At 45.2% G+C, this 23,709-nt stretch overlaps 1 long non-coding RNA gene across 1 annotated transcript in view; it reads left to right on the plus strand.

The window, feature by feature from the left end:
- Positions 1–21,713, plus strand: part of LOC132535227 (uncharacterized) — a 37,850-nt gene extending 16,137 nt beyond the window's left edge. The window contains exon 3 of the long non-coding RNA XR_009547001.1: positions 21,567–21,713. This is a non-coding gene — a long non-coding RNA (uncharacterized LOC132535227). The remainder of the gene's footprint in view (positions 1–21,566) is intronic.
- The last annotated feature ends 1,996 nt before the right edge of the window (positions 21,714–23,709 follow it).

The raw sequence follows: 23,709 nt of genomic DNA on the forward strand, positions 1-23,709 counted from the left end.
GTGTCTATACTATGAATCCACTGCTCCTAGAGGCCATTTTTTTTCCTTTTGTTACCCTTGTTGTTTATCGTTGTTATTAATTTTATTGTTGTTATTTATTTCTGTTGTCATTGTTGGATAGGACAGAGAGAACTGGAGAGAGGAGGAGAAGACAGAGAGGGGGAGAGAAAGATAGACACCTGCAGACCTGCTTTACCACTCATGACGCGACCCACCTGCAGGTGGGGAGTCGGGGGCTCGAACTAGGACCCTTACACAGATCATTGAGCTTTTCGTCATGTGCGCTTAACTTGCTGCACTACTGCCTGACCCCTCAATTATTTTTAAAGAGTGACTTCCTAGACAAATGTAACAAGATGGACATATTTGCTAGTTCCAGGTTGGAGTTGTGTAGGGATTCCTACTGACCTCTGCCTGTGTTTCTTCACAGAAGAGAAAGAGCTAAGTTGCATTGCAATATTAGGAATATAGAATTAGGGTTACCTGAGTCCTCAAGTGTGGATTTGATTTTTGAAGACTGAAGTCATTATTGCTTTCCTCATGACAATGAGCCACTGAGTGTGCCCAGACAGTGAACCTTAACTTAGACATTCACCTGCTTTGGTGTAAGGTAAATCTCTTATTTACACCTCAGCTTTTTTTTTTTTTCTCAATGACATTCTGGAGAATGAACCCAGGACCTTGGTGTGTGTGTGTGTGTGTGTGTGTGTGTGTGTGTGTGTGTGAGAGAGAGAGAGAGAGAGAGACCACTGAGTTGCCTCCCTGACCCAATTTTTTTATTCTGTAATTTGAGAGAACAGAGAGGAAGAGACACACTCAGAGAGAAGAGAGACTACAAAGCACCACTTCACCATCCTTGGAGCTCTGTACTGTACTGCCACATTGTATCAGGGATAGAACTCAGGAACTCGTGCCTGGTAAAGCATGTGCTCTACCCACTATGCCACCTCCAGGGTCTGCCAGCCTTGTCATGTTAACTGTCATGACAGCTGTGTGGGCCACATAAAAGTCAGCTTGGTAAAAGTATGTTCTTGGTAAAAATGAAAGGCAATTCTCACGGAAATCTTTGGTCCTTGGCATTGATTGGCACAGAGATATGGCTCAGCAATTCTTCAGGTCTTCCCTGTGGGATCTTATCAGCCTTCGGGTCCCAGGAATGTTGATGAGCAAACCACTGAGGAACCAGATTTGATGATTTAATATTTAGTTAATGAGACCAGAAGTGCCATACTTAACTGACAGTACATATTAAACCATTACAGCTTAATACTTACTAATTTCTATATGGAGATATTTTATGTGCTCCGTGTGACTGCATATGTGACATAAATCTTAACCGATGACTTAACTCTGTAGAAGAAGCAGCAGGGCTTTTCATGGAGGCTGACAAAGGTAATGTCCCATCAACTCCTTACAGATGAATTAGAATGAAGGCAGTATGTGATTTGTACCAACTCAAAGGAAGACCCAAGAGTAGACCCTCCCAAATTATTATAAAACAGAAGTTCTTGCCTCTACATTTTTATGTGATATAGTCTTCTTCTTCTCCTCCTCCTTCTCCTCATTCTTCTCCTTCTCTTCCTCCTCTTCCTCCTCCTCCTCATTCTTCTCCTTTTTAAAGTAGAGACAAAGAGAAATAAAGAAGCCACAGCACCAAATCTTCCTTCAGTGTGGGGCCTAGGTTTGAACCTGGGGTCACACACGTTACAAAGCAGCAGACTATCTGTGTGAGCTACTACTTGGCCTGTTGTCTACTTCCTACTGCTGGAAATGGTCACCACCTGCTTTGTGGTTTAAACAGGACTCATTGTTCCCTTATGATTCTGGAGGTCAGAAGTGGGAAACCGTAGGTGGTGGTTTCCTGGGCAGCCTTGGGAGAGAATCTGCTCCTTGCCTTTTGTGGCTTCTAGAGCCTTCTTTGCTCACTGAGCCCCGAATGCAATCCCAGCTGCAAAGCTCGAGTGTGACATGCTGGCAGTCGGCCCTCATGTGCCAGGGGGCAGGGACACAGACACCCAAGTCATTCATCCAGCTGCCACTCTACATGCTACATTAGGCTGGAAAACCCCATCATATCCAGCCAACTTCTGGGGACCAGGAGCCAGTTTAGCAGGCAGACTGCACATCCTGCCCTGCATGAATGTGGCCCTAGGTTTGAGCCACTCTCTAAATGGCAATAACATGGGGGCACCAGGGACCCCCATGCATTGCCGCATTCTCTCTCTCTTCTCTCTACTCATCTCGCTTTTTTGAAAAGTGGATCAGGGAGTCTTCTCAGAAAGATCGCACATGAGAGAAGCCCTTGATTCATTCCCCAGTGCTGGGGTGGGGGGAGATAACTAGGTGAGTTTTTGGTGAAAGTCCCATGTTCCATTATAGCCACTGTAAACTAAGAAGCAGTGACAGGCACAGGCCAGGATGTGGGATTTTGTGGAAAGTGATGTCCTCTGAATATGGAGTGTGCGATGACATGTGTATTGGGACCCCACTATTTAAAGTCTGAGCTACACCGCTTGCAGGAGAAGCCCCTTAGCATCTGTTCTCACCAGTAGAGACTGCTGGAGAGGCTTTCTGCTTGGACCACAAGAGGCAGGAGTTCAGCTCTGGTCTAGCAGGAGAGAGAGAGAAAGAGAGAGAGAGAGAGAGAGAGAGAGAGAGAGAGAGAGAACGCAGATCCCCAAGTCCTACCTGGAATCAGCAGGTGGAAGCTGTGCCTGGATCCCAGCACCCCACTTTCACTTACACCTGTGTGCTTCAGGCTTTAGGAGTCACCTGTAGGGTCCGACAGGTTGGCTTCTGCATTTGGAATACTCAACATTTTCTCCAGGTCCATCAGTGACTTGGCTTCTCTGGTCAGACCCAGTCAGCTCACAGAAGTCTGCAGAGGAAGGTTTCTTTCTGAGGAGGAAGGATGCAGCAGCAGGGAGCCTGGGTGCTTCTGCTCAAAACATGCCCAGCTGTGCAGTAACTACTTTGTGGCATGAGGGACAAAGAACAGGAACCATCTTGGAAGACTGTTGCAATCAGTCCGTGTGTCATTATTCTCCAAATGATTAGAACAGTGACTGGCATGTCACAATTACTAGAGACATGTTTGCTCTAATTATTCTTATTATCAGAGCCACCAAAGTCTTCAAATTATATTAGTTGCATCGAGTAGCAGAATTTAGCCAGAGATGAAAGTACAAATGTTGAATTGAAAGAGCTAAAATGGTCCGTGTTGGTTATGAACTGTTACGTGATGATGGTCAAGCTTTCATCTGCTCAGCTTGTGTTTTGAGCCTCAAGGATAAAGGTGAATCCTCTGAGAAGCTCGGGTCAGATCCTGACACTGGGCATGAAGGTGGCAACTGGCTCTTTGGAGTGGGTAATGGGGTGATGTGTGTGACTGGCAGAGAAAGCATTTGTGCTGGGAGTGAGTGCTGAACATCACAATGCCCTTCCCGGGACCTTACAGTCAGAGAGCGTGGGAGTCAGAACGGGTAAAAAGCAGAGGCCCCTGGGAAGGCAGAAGCTGAGTTAATTCTTTCTTTTCTTCTTCCTTCCTTCCTTCCTTCCTTCCTTCCTTCCTTCCTTCCTTCCTTCCTTCCTTCCCTTCTCTCTCTCTATTTCTTTCTTCCTTTCTCTCTTTTTTCTTTTAGCACTGGGATCTCAAACATGTGTGATTTCACCACTCCCAGGCCACATTTTTTTTTCGTCTTCACTTTCTATTTTTCTTTAAATTTCAGATAGAGAGAGCTCCTACAGCTTTGCTCCATCATCCTTGGAGCTCCCTGTGGGATTCTGAGGGCCCAATGTGGGGCTTGAGGCTTGTAAGGTGGCTGCTCTACTGGCTAAGTTCCTCTTGACCTTAGATAAGTTACTATTTATTAATATTTTACTGGTGATTTAATATTGATTTACAAAATTATAAGATAATATGGGTATAATTTCACACTGCTTTCACTGCCAGAGTTCTGTGTCACCATTTCCTCCAGTGGAAACTCTAGTCGTTCTTCCAATGTCACAGACATATGCTGACTTTATAACACTTTCTCTCTCTCTCTCTCTCTTTCTCTTTCCTCCTCCCTCCCTCCAGGGTTATTGCTGGGGCTTGGTACCAGCATTATGAATCCACTGCTCTTGGAGGCCTTTTTTTTATTGGATAGAACAGAGAGAAATTGAGAGAGAGGGGTGAGCTAGAAAGGGGGAGAGAAGAAAGACACCTGCAGACCTGCTTCAGTGCTTGTGAAGCATCCCCCGTGCAGGTGGGGAGCTGGGGCCTTGAACCCAGATCCTTGCATGGTCTCTATCTCTGTCTATCTCTATCATCTCTACCTATATCTATATATCTATTTTGTCCATTTTTCCCTGTGATCCTGCCTTCACTTCCTTTCTATGTCCCACCTATACCTTCTATTACTTCTGAGTGTCTTTCCTTTTTCCCTCTTCTCTCTCAGATAAAAACATATATGGCCTGACTTCCTTTGGTGTTTTCCAGGTTTTCTTCCCTTTCAGTGATGGTACAAAAACAAGATTCCCAGTGACAAACACTTTGAGTCTTGGTGGAATGGAGGTGCAGAGCCCTCTGGTTTACTTCCCTTATTATTGACCCCTCTGGGAGTATGGGCCAAATTTCTTTTTGGGGTACAGTAGGTGGGCATTCTGGCTTCTGTAACTGCTTCTCTTCTTAAACTGCTTTTAAAAAATTCTTCATCACAGTCCATAAAGCAGAAGTGAAAGCTATTGCAAGCAGTAAACATCACACACACACACACACACACACACACCATCTAGGAAGAAAGCAGTGACTGTGTGTTTCTCAGGGACTGAACTGGAGGAGCTGAATAAGAGCAGGTGGTGAGGGAGATGATGGGTATTTATTGTCTCCTGTAGAAAATATAAGCACCCCTGTGCTTCCCCTTGGAGGAAGGTTTGCACCGCAAAGTGCCTGGAATCTATTTCTTCCCCATGTTTCCCTTGAGCTTCTTCTCATTCTTGGGGGACAGTGCATCAGCTGAGCACTAGCTGAGCAACTTCAAGGAGAGAACCCTTTTGAAAACATGACAAGAAGGGCACCTTAGTCCTGTCAAAACATTTTCTTGTCAGGATCAGGGATGTTTGTGGTGAGAGCTGAGAAGCATGCCAGCCTAATTTAGGTAGACTCTTCCAGGCTAATAATCTCCTCAGGAGATCTCAAGAAGGAAGCCACCCTGACTTGTTTCACTTTGTGTAGTCACCTCCACTTCTGTCCATTTTTGTCCTGAACTGTCATCTTTACTATGATGAAACAGCATCCAACGAAGTGTCTATCCTGTAGCTTTTGCTTTTAAAAAATTTTTCAGACATTATTTTATTTTACAGAACAAAAGGGAACTGGAGAGGTAGAAGAGATGCAGAGGGAGAGATAAACACAGAGAGAGAGATAGCGCTGCTTCACTGCTCCTGAAGCCTTCCCCCTGCAGGTGGGGACCAGGAGTTTGAACCCAGGTTCTTGTACATGACAAACACATGCACTTAACCAGATGTGCTACTGCCCAGCCCCTACCCTGCAGCTCCTTCATTCAGTCATCTGTCAGTGGACATTTGGGTGTCTAGGTCTTCACAACTGCCGAAATATGGGCTCATCCTAGATCCTCCCACACTCTTAGTTGCTGGTCTATGAAATAAGAGCGGAAAAGCTCATGGAAGACATGCTGTGTGTGGAGCTGCTGCTGCCAAAGCATGGCAGAGGAACTGGAAGTGCCAGGAATTCTGTCTGCACAGTGTGTGGCCTTTGACCTGCCAGTCTCTGCTCTGCCTGGGCACCATATGCCCCATGCCACACACTCTCCTATGTACCTTGTCATCTCCACTTTCCCCATATTTCTCCTCCTGAGACCCCATGTTCACTGTTTGGATCCCTACATGACATTGTTGGAGCTGTGCTCTGTGGGTTTGCTCCCAGCTATGTGGCAGACAGTGTTCTAGCTGGTCAGTCAGGGCTGTGAGTGCAGGTGGGGCTCCCACAGTCACCCCCAACAAAGGTCATGGACAGCTCTATAGTCACTCTCTGCTATGCTGGTGCAGCAATATGCTCACTCACTTCTCTATCTGTTAGGGGATGAATGCACCCAGAGGATTCATCCACACACCTCTCCATCCACCCACCTACCCATTCACTCATTCACTCATCCATCCATCCATCCACACATCCATCCATCCATCTATCCATTCACACATCCATCCATCCATCCATCCATCCATCCATCCATCCATCCATCCATCCATCCATCCATCCATCCATCCATCCATCACATTCATTCATCCATACACCCACACATCTATCTATGAGCACATCCATCCACCCATCTACCATAGATTCACCCATCCATCTACTGCCCACATATTGATTCATCCACACACCTCTCCATCCACCCACCTACCCATTCACTTATTCACTCACCCATCCATCCATCCATCCATCCATCCATCCATCCATCCATCCATCCATCTATCCATCCATCCACACATCCATCCATCCATCCATCCATCCATCCATCCATCCATCCATCCATCCATCCATTTATTTTTCCACACTTCTGCCCTGGAGTCTACAGTATTTCCTGAGGGTGGTGTTTAGGGTTGAAGTGTCATGAGTTGAAGGGAGACCACATTCATTGACATCACTGGGGGACAATTTGTTTCCCTGGGGGAAACTTCAGGTCAGGTTCAGGGGGTGGGATCTTTGGAAGATACACTTAGCCCCTGTCCAGGTGACATGCTTTGGAGTGAAATCACACTTAACCCAAGAGTTGAGAACTGTTCTTGCAAGATATAACCCATCACCAGAAAAAAAAAAGTATGAACTGTTTTCCTGGTCAACTTGTACCCAGTAGTGTACTCCCATGTCCAGTGTTCAGCAGGACATGTTGAAATGTGTCACAGGAAGAGATGCTAACCTGGGTGGTTACCTGGTCTCTGTGTATCTCTTAAAAATGCTTGCACCTTTGCCAAGCCCACAGGTGGCTGGTACAACCTGGTGACTCCTCAGTGCCTATGGGGCTCTGGAGAGGCCTAGGTGTGTTTGGAGTGTAAGGAGAACAGGTGCTTCTCTTCCAGGTGAAGTCCTGATCCTTCTCTCACTCTGCATTTTGCCCAGCAGCATCTTCCACACCAGCCTGGCTCCTCCTGGCTCCATTGATGCACTTAATGGTGCCGTGATCTCATGTCAGTCAGTGACGCCTCCTACGTAGAATGAAAATTTAGGGAGAACAAAATGGTTCCAGGGCCTGGGCAGTGGTGCACTCAGTTGAGTGTATATGTTACAATGCACGAGGACCAAGGTTCAAGTCCCTGATTCCCACCTGCAGGTAGATGCTTCACGAATGGTGAAGTAGTGATGCAGGTGTCTATCTCTCCCTCTTCACCTCCCTTTAAACTTATCTCTGTCTCCATCCAATAAATAACAAATAAAATATTTTTTTAAAGTGGCTCCAATCTTCCATCCTCCGGGAGCTCATTAGAGTTCTCTCTCCTTAACAAGCTGCCTCCACCTCACCCGCAGTTTGCAGTGTCTGCAGAGCTGGCCTGGGCTGTGGGTTGACACAGGATTAATTGTGTGATTCCCAGGCTCCTGGTGTGGTGACACTGATCCTGTCTCAGCCCCGAGTGTGGTTTCTAAGGCAACTTGGCTCTGTTTTCCAGTGGTGTCACCTTTCATTCTTTATTAATTATGGTTTCTGCCAATGTGTTTCATGCCTGATACCATTTGTTCAAGTCCCTCCTAATCTCTTCTGTTATCTGATCATTATGTCCATCAGAAAGCTTGTTAACTCTGAGCGCTGATGTGTAAAAAATGACAAGAGAAAAAGCTGTCTCCAGATGTCCTCTGGTCAGTCAGGCTCCTCACATTGAGTCCCGAAGTTACCACCAGCCTCTGCCAGAATACAGATGCTCTTACAGGGCCATAGAGATAGCCAGCTCACTGGACTCAGGCTGGTCTTTGCTGTATGCATGTCCTAAGTTCAGGTCCCACTACCATATGGGGGTTCCATAACATCAGGGGAATCTCTGGCATAATGGAGTCTCTTTGTCTCTGTCTCTCTGAACAGAGAAAAGGGTTAAGGGCATTGAAAGCATGCTTGAATAAGACCTAGGTTTTGAAAGAAAGAAAAAAAAAAAAACGACCAACAGAGGGTGTTCAGCACATGGACCTCAGGCATATGACAAGCTCACAGTATAAGAAACAAACACCCCAGAATCTACAGTTTCCTTTATTTTATTCAATCCTGTAATTTTTTTATTCATGATTAATAGTAGGTTACAAGATCATGAGTTTACAGTTTCACACTATACCCACCAACAAACTTCTGTGTCCCCACCTCCCACCTCCCAAAGATAACCACCAGAGCTCTCACTAGTCTTAGACACAATTTGCTTCCTTTTGTATTTTTTGTTCCTCAAGTTCATGTAAATCAGATCTCTACATTCTATATGTGAGTGAAACCATCTGGTAGTTGTCTTTCATCTCTTTATTTATCTAGCTAAGCCAGTCACCTCCAGTTCCATCCATTTTATCTCAAGGGACACAATATCATCTCTTTTGATTGCAGAATAGTATTCCATGAGATATATATTCCCTGGTTGTATTGTTATATGGAAAACTGTCAAATGTTATGCATGTACAGACTATTGTATTTACTGTCGAATGTAAAACATTAATTCCTCAATAAAGAAATTAAAAAAAGAAATATATATACCCTAACTTCTTTAGTCAGTAATCTGTTGATGGGCATTTAGGCTGCCTCCACTCTTTGGCTATTGTGAATAATGCAGGTATGAACATAGGGGTGCATATGCCCCTTAAAACAAGTTTTTTAGAGTCCAAGGGTGATATTGCTGAATCATAAAGTAATTGTAATTTTATCTTTATTTGTTTAAGGACTCTCCATATAGTCTTCCAAAGGAACTGTACCAGCATTCCCACCAGCAGTGTAGCAGAGTTCCTTTTTTTTCTCTACAACCACTCCAACACCTGACATTTTCTGCCTCTTTGAAGTAAGCCATTCTCTCAGGTGTGAGATGATAGCTCAGTGCAGTTTCAGTCTGCATTTCTCTAATGATAAGTGAAGTGGAACATTTCTTCATGTATCTGTGGGCCATATGTATCTTTTCTTTAGAAAACTGTTTAGTTCTTTGGCCCATTTTTTTAAACTGTATATTTCTAGCTCTCTTGTAGCTCTCTACCAATTCTGTTTTTGTGTTCCAACACAGAGCCAATATTTGAAAATGTTCCATATGCACTATGAAAATAGTGTGTGTGTGTGTGTGTGAGAAAGTTTCTGAATATATTTGTAAGTTCATCTCATTTATGATTTCATTTAAGGCTCCTATTTGCTGTTGATGTTTTGTGCTGATAATCTGTCTCTTGCTGTGAGTGGTGTGTTGAGGTCTCCTACTAATACTGTGTTGTATCTATGTCTCTCTTGAGGTCAGTACATATATATATATATATTTCTGTGCACATATATTGGGAACACACACACACACACAGTGATTGGATTGATTCTTTGATCAAGATGTAATGTCCATGTCTGTCACTTTTCACTTTCTTTGTCTGTTTTTTTTCCTGGTATTAGAATAGTTGTCCCTGCCCTTTTGTTTACATTTTTAGATTGGAAGACCTAGTATGAGCCTGTCGCCCAGCTTCAGTTTGTCTTTTTCTTGGATGTGTGTTTCCTGGAGACACAAAATAGATGGGTCTCGCCTTTTTAATTCATTCAGTCACTCTGAGTCTTTTGACTGATGAACTTAAGCCATTCACATTTAGGGTGATTATTGATTAATGGCTAAAAATTCTTACAGCCATTTTGATTTTTGTTCCATAGTTGTTTTATGCTCTTGTTGACTCCAAGTTTGTTTCTGTTTCTTACTTTCTATGGATAGTTTTCTCTTTTTAAAAAATATTTATTTATTTATTTTCCCTTTTGTTGCCCTTGTTGCTTTATTGTTGTAGTTATTATTGTTGTTATTGATGTCGTCATTGTTGGATAGGACAGAGAGAAATGGAGAGAGGAGGGGAAGACAGAGAGAGGAAGAGAAAGATAGACACCTGCAGACCTGCTTCACCACCTGTGAAGCGACTCCCCTGCAGGTGGGGAGCCAGGAGCTCGAACTAGGATTCTTATGCTGGTCCTTGCGCTTTGCACCACATGCGCTTAACTTGCTGCACTACCGCCCGACTCCACCTATGGATAGTAGTTCTATAATGGTCTTCCTTCTGTATATATGTTTCCTATTTGTATTTGTTCTATATTTTGTTTTGAGGTTGTCATGAGTGCTGTATCTAACTTACAGTATCTAAACAGTCATTTTTAAATTGGTTTTGAGAACCTGCATTTTCCTTTATTTTTTAAATTTTTTTTTTATTTAAGAAAGGATTAATTAACAAAACCATAGGGTAGGAGGGGTACAACTCCACACAATTCCCACCACCCAATCTCCATATCCCACCCCCTCCCATGATAGCTTTCCCATTCTCTATCCCTCTGGGAGCATGGACCCAGGGTCATTGTGGGTTGTAGAAGGTGGAAGGTCTGGCTTCTGTAATTGCTTCCCCGCTGAACATGGGCGTTGACTGGTTGGTCCATACTCCCAGTCTGCCTCTCTCTTTCCCTAGTAGGATGGGTCTCTGGGGAAGCGGAGCTCCAGGACACATTGGTGGGGTCTTCAGTCCAGGGAAGCCTGGCCGGCATCCTGATGACATCTGGAACCTGGTGACTGAAAAGAGAGTTAACCTACAAAGCCAAACAAATTGTTGAGCAATCATGGACCCAAAGGTTGGAATAGTGGAGAGGAAGTGTTAGGGGGGTACTCACTGCAAACTCTAGTGTACTTCTGCTTTCAGGTATATATTTTGCAGTAGTTTACGGATACGTGTGAACATATGCTCTCTCTCACCGAAACTGGTGTATATCTAGGTTTTGGGACTTTGTTAGAAAGTGAACCACCTGAGATGGAATTAGAGTATACTATGAAAGGAAAGGTCTCACCCGAGTAATGAAGCTGAAGGGTTGTTATTCCACACGTGAAGTCTCTGGACACAGTCTGAAGTGAAGCATGTTGAGGTGGCAATCGTTGTGTGAGAACCTGCATTTTTCAAGGCAAAAGATACCCAGAGAGGATGGGCTCCTCAGAGCTGAGTCCACTCCCTGGTACACTTGGGTCTCTGGGGTCAAGTGTTTTCCCAAGTGTTTGTGGCTACAGCAGGCCTGCAGGTTAGAGTCTCAGGCAGGTTCCCTTCTGAGCCCAGGGAGGCTGTGCTCTCTGGGTGGGAGATGAAGGGACTGTCTGGAGATTAGCAGATGCCTCCTCATTGGTTCACACACTGTCACCTCCACTCCAGGTGGCCTTGCCAAAAAAAAAAAAAAAAAGAAAAAGTGTCTTTTGCCTTAAAGGTCTTTCTTTATTCCTTCTTTCCTTCCTTCCTCCCTCCCTCCCTTCCTTTCTTCATTTCTTTTGTTTTAATGAGAAAAAGAGAGGGAGAGAGAAATGCAGAGAGAAACAGAGAGAGAGAGAGAGAAAAGAGGGGCGAGAGAACAGAGCACTGCTCAGCTCTGGGTTATAGTGGTGCTGGGGATTAAACCTGGAACTTTAGAGACTCAGGCATGAAAGTCTTTTGCAGAACCATTGTGCCATATCCCTAGCCCAAGGCTTTTATTTCTGTGGAGACACGTTGGCTGAGGAGACTGTATTTTTTTCAGAGTCACTTTGTACCACTTTGGGGTGTATGCTCACATGCTGAGTGGACACCTAATTCCAGACTCCCTCTTCTGGCTCACTGCCCTTTCTCTAATTGGTGGCATCCAGGACCCACTAAGTCAGCTTACATTGAGATCACACCTTCTCTGGATTGTATTTGTGTTTGGGTATGATTGTTTCACTCTCTTTTGGACATAGAATGGGGGTCGGGACATGGCTGAGAAAGTCCGAGAACTGCAGTTGTAGAAGGGTTTGCTGACCTCTCTCACTCGTTGTCTGAGGTGCTACGGTGGGAAGCTCATCTCCAGTTCCATTTCCCTAATTCCCCAGTTCCGCATGACCTGGCAGAGTGAACACACTTTGCTGTTGTTGCCAAGGTGAGTAGAAAGAAATTCTTTGTTTGGACAGGCATGGTACACCTGGTTAAGCACGTAAGTTACCAGGTGCAGGGACTCAGTTCAAGCCATTGGCTCTCACCTGCAGGAGGGAAGCTTGACAAGTGGTGAAGGACTGCTGCAGGTCTCTCTCCTATCAGAATAAAAATAATAGATAAATACTAAAAAAAAATTATTTCTTTGTCTGACAACTGCAAAATCTTAAAACTTATTGTCCCTGCTGGGTAGTTTGCAGCCAGACTGAGCTAAACTGTCACTACAGATTTTAGTCCTCTGCTTTTAGGTTTTTCACAGGGCAATTGCAGTTGAGTGATTAGACCTAGGTTAGAGGTTAGAGGTGGACTTTTTTTCTTTTTCTTACCACTTATTTATTTATTTATTCACTTATTTATTTTTACTTGTTATTATCATTATTATTTGGTGTTGCTTGCTGGCATCTCTTGTATATACTGTCATACCATTCTGGGCAGACACTTTCATTCTGATAGAAACAGATGGACAAGAGACAGAGAGAGAGAGAGAGAGAACCGGAGCTTCCCCCAGAGTGATAGCTCCTTTTCTGTGGTGCTTGCACTCAAACCTAGGCCACACACATGGCAAAGCTGATGTTCCACACAGTACAATAATCTTGTGGTCCCAGAGGTGATTTCTGAGACATTTGTTATTGTGTTGAGTATGTTTGTGTGTGTGTGTGTGTGTGTGTGTGTGTTCCTGGAGAAAGTACCCCTGCTTGTTTCAGACTCTCAAGTGTGTGTGAGCTCCACCTGGGTTAAGAGCCCTTGGACTGGACCACTGCCACTATTTTCATGTCACATTAATTGGCAGACCTATTGTACAGCAGAAGAAAGAGTTTAGTATATTGGTTTATACTTACTTTTTTCCTTTAACTTAAATTCTATAAATCTCTCTCTCTCTGTAAGTGATATCTCATATTCATCCTTCTCTTTCTGCATTATCTCATTTCACATCATTTCTTTGAGCTCCACGCAAGATGAGGTGAAGAAGATGACTTCATTATTCGTCATAGCTGAGTAGTATTCCACCGTGTACATAGACCACAACTTTCTCAGTCACTCATTTGGACTCTGGGTGGAGGGTTGGGGTTATCCAGGTGCATGATGGTGGAGGAGGACCTAGAAGGAGGGTGAGAGTGTTTTGCAGAAAATTGAGAATATGTATAAACAATTGTATTTACTGTTGACTGTAAACTATTAATGCCCACAATAAATAAATTGAAAATCTCGCTCTCTCTCTCTCTGAAGAAAGCCAGTGAGGACTAGAGACCTGAATAACTTTCCATAATATTTATAAAGATAAGTTGTTGTGGTGATTTCCCGTAATCCAGGCAGAATTTTTTCTTTCATTCCTCCTCCGTCTCTTCCTCTTTACCTCCACATTTCTTGCTCTTTGTCTAGGAATTCTGCAGGTAATTGCACGGTTTCACAGAAAACTGAAGTGGCCTTGCACAAAGGTGAAATGTCTCAAGCTTTGCAAAACATGGTTATAAGATGTATGGTATTTTTCCCTAAATGTGAGTCTTATTATCTGAGCCTACCTCTTGTTCTGTGTCCCCCAGACCTGCCTCACCATACATTTTGATGGGATTACAATTCTCTTCTGAGCCCCCATGCCCAGGATAAACCTGTCTGGTGAATATGGTTCCAACCAAGGGTACTGAGGTCCTTACTCCATCTATGTTAAAACCCTCTGTGAGACTGGGTGATTTGATCACCAGTTTGGGACAGAGGTGGAGGTCAGAAGCCAGCACTGCTCGACCAGTAGACCAATTTATGCTTAGAATTCACATGGTGGTCCCTTTCACTGAGTTTCTTTAGCATCTGCCTTGTTCATCTGATTCTGTGAGGACACAGAGGGAGCGGGTCTTCAGAGGGGCAGGTGAAGTATCCCTTTGATCTTTGAGTGATAGGACTTACAAATAGGTTTCTGGAGGGTTTCCTGCAGAGATGCTATGATTGGGTTCCATTAAAGATATTTTGAGAGTTGTCATTTCATTTGCATATTCTGCTCTACATTTCAGTGAATATGAATGAGCATCTAATGATCATAAATTTAAAATTAAATAGTTAACCTAACATTTAGAGTCTCTCCTTCCCTTCCCAGCAACCTCCTTTAGTGTCTGATTATCTCATGACATCTTTTCCAAGCAGTTCTGATTTTCAATTTGAGTTGTGGCATGACTTCTTTATGGTCTGATGATTAGCTACCTATTTTCTCATCTTTTAAATCACGATTTGGCAATTAGCTTTCTAATTTTATTTTAAAAGAACAAGGCTCCCATTCTGTCTAAAATAATAATTATCATCATGGAGACATTATCTGTCGCTTTAAAAAAAATCTGAAACATCTTCTTTTCACCGGCTTTATTGGGGTATAACTGACAAATACAAAGTGTGTGCATTTAAGTTGCACAACCTGATGATCCCATAGGCTTAGGCTTTGTGAAATGATCACCACAATTAAGCTAATTAGTACGTGTATCATGTGTGCTGTTCTTGGAGTACTTTGGGCAAATTCCAGGATGAAAAGATGCAATTCTCAGGCAGCCTTACCTGGGGTGGGAGGTGTGTGCGCACCCCCAGGTCAGTCTCACTCATCTCTAGACTGCAACTCCATGTCCTGGGACCAGTATCTCCCAGACCCCTTCCAGCCCTTGAGACCTTTCTCTGCTTCTGGGAGGTCTGTGACTTCTTCCTCTTTAATAGATTATTTATTTATTGGACATTATTTATTTATTTATAGAGGCAGAGCAAAATGGAGAATGGAGGGAGGAGATAGAAAGGGAGAGAGAGAGATACCTACATCACTGCTTCACCACAAGTGAAGCTTCCCCCTCTGCAAATGGAGACCAGGGGCTTAAACCTGGGCCCTGGCCCACTGTAATGTGTGTGCTCAACCAGGTGTGTGGCTGCTCGACCCCCAGTGCTTTATTTCACTTGATGAGATGCTCAGCATTTGAGTTTGTTTTATAAAGAAGATTTTTCTTTACTTTCTTTATTTCTTTTCCCTTTTGTTGCCCTTGTTTTTTTTAATTGTTGTAGTTATTATTATTGTTGTTATTGATGTCATCATTGTAGATAAGACAGAGAGAAATGGAGAGAGGAGGGGAAGAAAGAGACAGGGAGAGAAAGACAGACACCTGCAGACCTGCTTCACCGCTTGTGAAGCAACTCCCCTGCAGGTGGGGAGCCGGGGACTCAATCAGGATCCTCACGCTGGTCCTTATGCTTTGCGCCATGTGCGCTTAACCCACTGTACTACCACTGACTCCTGAAAGAAGATTTTTCACACTCTCTAGGTCACCCATGAGGAATGCATGAATTCACTCCCTAGAGAAAAGCAGGGCCTACTTATTTTCTAGACTTGGCATCAAAAATTCTGAAATTTTGTGAAATAATAGAAAAGCAACAAAAAGCAAAAGCTCCCAGGGCTCTCCTGGAACATATCTATGGGTCTCAGTTTCTGGTTTTCTTATGCCTTTGCACCTGCCTTACTCAAGGGCTGGGAAGCTCTGATATCTCTGTCAGCAGAGGCTGGACTTAAACTGCTGTAGACAGTCAGTTCTGCCTCTCCCTTCTCTCCTTCTTCTTTCCTTTATTCCTAATGAATTTAGACACCACCATCCTGGAAACCTTGGGTTTATCTGGAAAAGCAGTAGTGTGCACTGGCCCTGTGCCCTGACCCATGTGTGGTCTGGTCTGGTCACCAGGACTGTCCCACCCACATGTCCCTCATGGTGAGGTAAGGGTGATTATCTGAGCTAGCAGAGAGAAGGGAGAGAATGGCTGTATTCTTCTAGCACATGTGACAAGGGCTAAAACTCTGGACTTGAGAGTCTAACATCTCATTCACTGGACCTTGCGATGGTCCTTTCAGTATTTAATATTGATGCAAGTTCTCCCCCTCCCCCCGCCATTCTTAGATGTGTCTTGTTGTCAGAGCTGGGCACGGAGTAAGTCAGGAAGACTGTGGTACCTCTGCTCCTTCTCTCTTTTTTACCTTCTATCTGGAAAAAAAAAAAGAGATAACATAAGACAGAAGACAGGCTGGGAGGGAAGGACTGGACTCAGGATGTCTGGTCCGCCTGCAGCCCTGCCTCTGTTCCTTTCATCTTCTAAAGGCCAGCATCATCTTCCAGTGGTGGCTGTGCCTGGGGGGAGATACTGTGTCATCTTTGTATAATGGCATGCTACCATGTGTCAGAATCCTGTGCCGTTCGGAACTGTGACAAGTCCATGCTGCTAAGAGTATGAGTTAGATAGTAGCACCTCCTTCCAGAGTGTGTGTAAATGTTACATGCGATGTATCATATTCACTTTTTTATTGTCATGCTCTGGTTGATATTGGTGCTGGGATCTGAACCTGCAACCTCTGTGGCCTCAGGCATGAAAGTTTATTGTGCTACCACTGGTGCTGGCACCTAGCCCAGTCTTTATATTTTCTGTAACACTGTATAATTAAATAGTATACATACAGATATTTAAAAATGCAAATTATAAATACATCACACAGACTATATAGTTGTACCATGTGATGTGATGTACACTACATTGCATGTGTGATTATACGTTTTTATTTGTTACTTATAATCAATCACATGTAAGGCTAATAAACAGGCTCTTACAATTATACTTTGACACCAGTGTAAATGACAGAGCAACAGGCGAATTAGCACCGCGCCCAGCCCAGAGCATGTCTTGGACTGAGAGTAAAAGTGTCTCGTGGTGCTGAGTGGGGCTGATGGTATTCAGTGGACAAGCATTGAAGCTAGTGACCAGAAAAAGGCCCCATTTTCTTGCCAAGTGCTCCTGCAGAAGTCCTTTCAGAAGCAAATCCACCATCCTTATCCTGCTTGAGGTTGGCCTTGCTTAGAAGTCCACCTCCCAGCAGTGAGGGTGGGCCTGTCCTGATGAAGTGTGTGGAGAAGACTCTGCTGTGAGATTCTGCTTTGAGAATGCCATAAGCACCAGAGGGCAGGCAGTAGTGCATCCGGTTAAGCACGTATAACCAAGTGCAAGGATACATATGGAACCACGTTGGAGCCCCTACTCTCTACTAGCAGTGGGGACTCTTCACAAGCGATCAAGCAGGTCTTCAGGTGTCTTTCTCTCTCCCTGTCTATCTCCCCCTCCCCTCTCAGTTTCTCTCTGCCCTATCTAATACAGTTGTGTGTGTGGTGGTGGGGGGTGTTAGCTTCCAGGAGCTGTGACTTTGTAGTGCTGGCACCAAGCCCCAGCGATAACCATGTAGGGAAAAAAAAATGCTCTGAACACCAAACTCACTTCCTTCTCAAAGGACAGTTTGCATTTCACACAAGTCCTGACTCAACACAGCGCCCCCCCCCCCCCCCCAGCTACTTTCAGAGCCCATTCTGAGGAAAGCTCCAGTGATGGAGCAAGGAGTCTCTCTCTCTCTCTCTCTCTCTTTTGCCACCCTTTTCCCAGGATTATCATTGGGATTCAGAGCCTTATACTAACTGCTCAGCTCCTGGTGACTGTTCTTCCTCATTGTTCTTCCTCATTGTTTTTTCTTTCTGTCTATGAGAGAGAGAGAGAGAGAGAGAGAGAGAGAGAGAGAGATCTGTAGTATTGCTCTACCACTTGTGAAGCCTCTTCTATGCTGGTGGGAGACCACAGACTTGAACCCAGATCCTTGATCATGGTAATGTGTGTGTTTCACTGAGTGTTCTACTGCCCAGCCCCCTGGAATGAGATTTTTCCACCCCAGCTTCTTGAGAATATTGACCTAATTATTGACTCACCTGAAATGGTAGTATTAGTTTATTTTTAAATCACTGTAAAACCCCCAGAGCTTAAAGGTTAATCAAGATCAGGCAATCTATACAAGAAAAACTAATCACTCTTAGTTCCTCTCTCTCACACACAAGAACTGTGTGTGCTTTCACTGGACCTGCACTCTTGAAACAAGGAATACTGACTCTCTGACATCTGATAGTTTATAATTTGCAGGAGCTCTGGAGAGGTAAGATGATCCATTTCCTGGTCCTCCCTAAACTGACAAAAATCATGACAAAGATGAGGATTCATGTAGGTCTGGAGACAATTCACCACGGTGGCTACATTCCCTGCCATAGGAAACCCGGGTTTGAACCCAGATGCACCAGGAGGAACTCCAGTGCTGTGGTCTCTCTGCTTGTTATTGGCTGGTTGGTTTTGTGTTTCTCTCTCTCTCTCCCCCCCCCCCTTTTTCTTAAAGAAGAATACTACTCATTTCTGGCTTATGCTGGCCCTGGAGATTGTACCTGAAACCTTAGGTGCCTCAGGCATGAAAAGTGGCTTGCAGAGCCACTATACTGTCTCTGAGTAAAACAACAACAAAAAACATTGCTCTGGGAGCAGTGGAATGGTGAATGCAAGAGTCCCTGGCTTTGCAAATAAGAAGAAAGAAAAAGTGAGTGAGTGAGTGAGTGAGTGAGTGAGTGAGTGAGTGAGTGAGTGAGTGAATGAGTTAGTGAGTGAGTAAAAGAAAGGTTGCGGAGGGGATGGAAAGACAGAATGAGAAAGTAGAGCCAGAAAGGTTGGTCTGCCTCCCTGTGAGTGGGAATGTGGCTGTCATAGCAGTTGTCTCTGCCACCACCCAGGGTGACATGTGTGTCTTCTGCTAACTGTGTGAGTTGGAAGATGCCCAGGGCCCACCCCTGCCCCTCACCTGCCCCGAGGTTGTGGGTTCATGCTCGCCACTGACTTCTGGACACACCCAGTTTAGCTTGAGCTGGGCATCTGTCCCTCCCACATTCTCTTATCCCCCCAAGCAGGCTCTCTGTCCCTGTGGATGATGGGACAGCAAGTCCTGAGTAGACACTCAGCCAGTGTCCTCACTGCAGTATGGTCTCCTCCCAGACCTCTGCAGGTGTTTAGGGTAGAGTAGGGGAGAGGGTTGTTGAGGTCCTCTTCCTCTGTCTGGTGTGGATACCTCCATGCCTGGAAGTTAGGCAGCTGGAAAGGACAGCTTCAGTCTGAGCAATCATCCATTCATTCATTCACTCATTCCTTCAAAATTTACATACAGAGCACTCTTATGGGACCACCAGGGCTCTGGGAATCACACACATTCTAGCTGAGTCTCAGGGCCCCCAGATTCTCCTGCCAGACACATCCTCTCCCTTCCACTCCACCACAGGATTATCTGTGTCAGTGCTGGGTGTCACCAGGCTTGGTTCTCTTTGTCCCCAGTGTGTCTGTGACTGCCTCTGTGTAAAGTCAGTAATTTAGGAGACCTTACCTCAGAGACAGGCAACAAATAGCTGCTGTCACTCACCTCTTTTGTAGCCTGCACAGCCCAGCTGTGCTCTCTCTACCCAGTCAGGAAGTACTGTCAGCACTGGAGACTGTGGGGACAGGGCAGGGCCCAGAGTCACGGGGTGGGTGATGGTGGTCCCCACAGCTGCTGGCTGACCTGGACAGATTTGAAACAGCATATGAGGAAGTGGCTTAAATGTGGGGACTTGGGGCTGGAGTGTGTATACCTGGCATGAAGAGTCTTCTTCCCTGAGATGAACCAGGGACACGCCACAGCCCAGCTTCCCACACTGGACACCTGCTGCTGGCCCCAGGGAGGAGAGGGCAGGTCCCCTCATCCTTTTCTTTTAAGAGACTGTTTCAGTCACCCCTGGAGGTGACTGAGCTCAGTGACAGCCATGCTGTGGGCACAGTTCTTGGGCAGCTCAAGGAGAAGGCTGTTTGTGATGGCTGCTTCTCTCTGTCAGCTCTGTGACCACAGTGCAAACAGGGGTGAGGACTGGCATGGCACTGACAGGGGCCAGTGGGTACAGGTGCATGTGTGTATTAAGAGACACAGACTGTGTGGGTCGGAAGCCATTTGGAAGTTGGGTGAAGGGCTTCTGGTTCATGGGTTCCATGGGTTCCAAGGTTCTCAAGGAGGCATTGCCAGCTGTTTCCAATTCTCTGGCATCAGTTCCTGGAATCATACCAAAGAGACGCCATCACCTTCCTGCTTGCTTTAAGAGCCTTAGACACCATGGCCATATGGAGCCCTGAATGGCTGTTTTCCCAAGGATGAGTGAGAGGTGCTAGCTCTTGCTGGCTGGGCACCTTCTCCAAGATGCTCCTCCTATTAAAACAGTTAAAAACATTCAGGCATTCTCTGCCCTCTTGTGACCATCCTCCCCCTCAGCAGGGCAGGGTAGCCTGAACTATGCCAGTGTTTCAGTATTCAGAATGAGCGTGTGAGCAGTATGGAGAGGATGCCCAACCTCCCGGAGGCAGGTGGCAGAGTGGAGCATTTGGCTAAGTCACCTGTCTCCTAAGTCACACCCAACAGCTTGTTGGCCTCACACTAGGTGAGTGGAGAGCTTTGTGGACCACTGTCACTGTGGTGACTCCCAGTTCCAGACTGGAGAGATGCTGAGTGAGGCGGTGCTCTTCTTCTATCTGTCCATCTGTCTGTGCTTCAGACTGGAGTTGACAGGATGATCATAGCAACAGGCAGATGGCTGCGGTGAAAGCCATCTTGCATTTTGTGGTTTGGTGCAAAATACTGATGCTTCAGAGAAGAGTCCTGCCATGGTTCGCACCTTGAGAAGGCTGGGACCTGTGTGCCTGCCTGAAATATTGTTTACTCCTGGGTAAAAATTTCCAGAATGCTTTTATTATTTATTTATTTATTTACAAAATGGAAATATTGACAAGACCATAGGATAAGAGGGGTACAATTTCACACAGTTCCCATCACCAGAACTCCATATCCAATACCCTCCCCTGAAGCTTTCCTATTCTTTATCTCTCTGGGAATATGGACCCAGGATCATTATGGTGTGCAGAAGATGGATGGTCTGGCTTCTGTAATTGCTTCCCTGCTGAACATGAGCATTTACAGGTCAATCCATACTCCTAGTCTGTCTCTTTCCCTAGTGGGACAGGGATTTGGGGAGGTGGGGCTCCAGGACACATCGGTGGGTTTGTCTGCCCAGGGAAGTCAGGTTGGCATCATGGTAGCATCTGGAACCTAGTGGCTGAAAAAGAATTAAGATATGAAGCAGAACAAATTGTTGACTAATCATGAACCTAAAGGCAGAATATTGCAAATGAAGATTTGGGGTCTCCATTTTGGAAAAAACTGGTAGGTCTATGCCCATGACTTTACTAGTTTTTCCCTGAGCCTGACATCTAGTATGTAGGTGGACCCAAATGAATGATTTTAAGGAACAGGGAAAGGCAAAGATTATATAAAGTTCCTTAAGCAGCATAAAGCTGAGAGTTCATTTTAAAGTGTTTCCTGGGGGCTGGGCTGTGACAAACCTGGTTGAGTGCACATGTCCCGGTGTTCAGGGACCCAGGTAGAAGCGCCTGACCCTCACCTGCAGGGGTTCATGAGCTGTGAAGCAGTGCAAAAAGGAAGTGTTTGCGTATTTGAATGGGCTCTCTGAAATAGCGCTTTTGAATCTCTCTCTAGGAGCTGTGAGCTACAGCAGGAGCCTGGTCTTCACATAGCAAACCCATCCCGGGGTATCCAGGGAACGTGGCTCACGGTAAGAATATGTTGAATCTACTTCTTTACACCTTTGTGAAAATCTCTGCTTATTATAATGAAGGCAGAGAGTGTCAGGGGCTGAGACAGGCTCTGTTACAGGGCTTGTTGGGTTTTTAACTTCCATTAAAATGACTCTTATTGGGGGCTGGGCAGTGGTGCACCCAGTTGAGTGCACACATCATCATGCTCAAGAACCCAGATCAAACCCCCAGTTTCTGTCTGCAGGGGTGGGGGAAGCTTCATGAATGGTAAAGCAGGTTGGCATGTATCTCTCTCTCTCTCTGTCTTCCTCTCTCCTCTCAATTTCTCTCTGTGTTATCTAATTAAAACTGAAAGGAAAAATGGCTGCTGGGAATGATGGATTCCTTGCACAGACACCAAGCCCCAGACATAATTGTGCATAATTGTGGTGACAATTAAAAAGAAATAAAATGCCACTTATTTTAGAGAGCCTGAGATCACTTCAGGAGGAGCTATCTGTACATAGAGCAGACCAGACCTCTGGGCAACTCCATGGCACCTAAATGCCTTTTTTTTTTGTTTGGGGGAAATGGTGTTTGCCCTCAGGAGCTGAGGAGTTGGCTTCTTTGAGGAAATGAGGGGCTGGGGGAAATCCATGTTCTCGCCTTCCCCCTCCTGGGCCTGGCAGGCCCCCAGGGTCAGAAGTCTTCCCTGCACTGGGGTCAGAGTGGGATCTGAGTGACCCTTTGGACTTGAGAGTCTGAAGACTGAGGAAGGCCCCTGATCATGGAGCAGGCTGGGGAGACCTCCACCCTTCATACTTCCACTTCCTGCTTCACAGAACCGGAGAAGAGCTGTAGCTGTAGGCAGTCAGTGAAATGAATTCAACAAGACATCGGAGCACTCGGCTCAGTCTGTAGCCTTCTTTACTGAACACCAGAACTTCGAGTCATCACCAGTGATTAGGGGCCATGTGGAGACTCACCTGGTAGAGCAAATTTGTCATCATGTAGGAGGATCCGAGTTCAAGCCCCTGCTCTCCACCTGCAGTGGGAGTCTTCACAAGCTATGGAGTAGTACTGTTACTGTCTCTCTCTTCCATCCTATCTCTTCCGCTCTCCTTCTCTATTTTGCTCCTTCTTTCTTCCTATGCCGGAAGTGGGGATAAAAGTCATTGAATCCTGCAGGTTTCAAGCCCTCGCAACAACCCTGATGATAAATACATAAATGTTTATGCATATATTTATTGTTAAAATAATTGTGGAAAAGGGTTCTTTTGTTAATGATGTGGTTGAGAAAGTAGTGATGAATGCTTGCGTTGTTTTCCCAAGAACACACTTGGCCACCACAGAGTGTGTATTCCTGAGGAGCTGAGATATTTGGGCTCAAGAAACCTTCAGAGGGACAGGCAGAGCACAGGACTTGTACCCTGGAGGTCTTAGGCTCAGTGCCCCACACCACACCCACCAGAGCTGAACTCATGAAAAGAAATAAGAGATGAAAGACAACTGCAGGATGGTTTCAAACATATGTGGAATCTAGAGAACTGATACACTTGAAAGAGAACTTGAAAGAGAGAGAGAAATAAAACAGAAGTAAGCAAACTGTAAGACTTGTGAGAACTCTGGTGGTTATCTTTGGGGAGTGGGAGGGTGGGGCCACAGAGCTTTGGTGGTGGGTGTGGTGTGGTGTAGAAGTACCCTGTAATCTTACAATATTGTAACCTATTATTAATTACAAATTAAAAAATGAAAAAAAATCTGAATGGAAGTAGAACCAACCCTCCTACAAACAACACAAAACAACCCCTTTGTGAAGAAGTCAGTCTTTCATCCTTTCTAGTGTGGGGCTTGGAGGGGCTTGCTATCTATTACAGCCTGTGTGTGGACGTGAATAGTGCACAGTCTTTATTTCTAATGTAACTGTAAAGCAGGGTCCTTTTCTCTCCTCTCCAGTGCTGGCAGGTGCCAGCACTAGTTTGGTGTCCATGTCTCGGAATCTGCCATTCCCGTCCACATCAGTGTTGCATCTTTTCAGTATGTAAGGGTTGTCCTGTCCTTTCTTGTGGCTTCCTTGCTCTGGGGACATTCAAGCCCTGCATCTC

The sequence above is a fragment of the Erinaceus europaeus genome, chromosome 21 (assembly GCF_950295315.1).
Source record: "Erinaceus europaeus chromosome 21, mEriEur2.1, whole genome shotgun sequence".
Taxonomy (NCBI): domain Eukaryota; kingdom Metazoa; phylum Chordata; class Mammalia; order Eulipotyphla; family Erinaceidae; genus Erinaceus; species Erinaceus europaeus.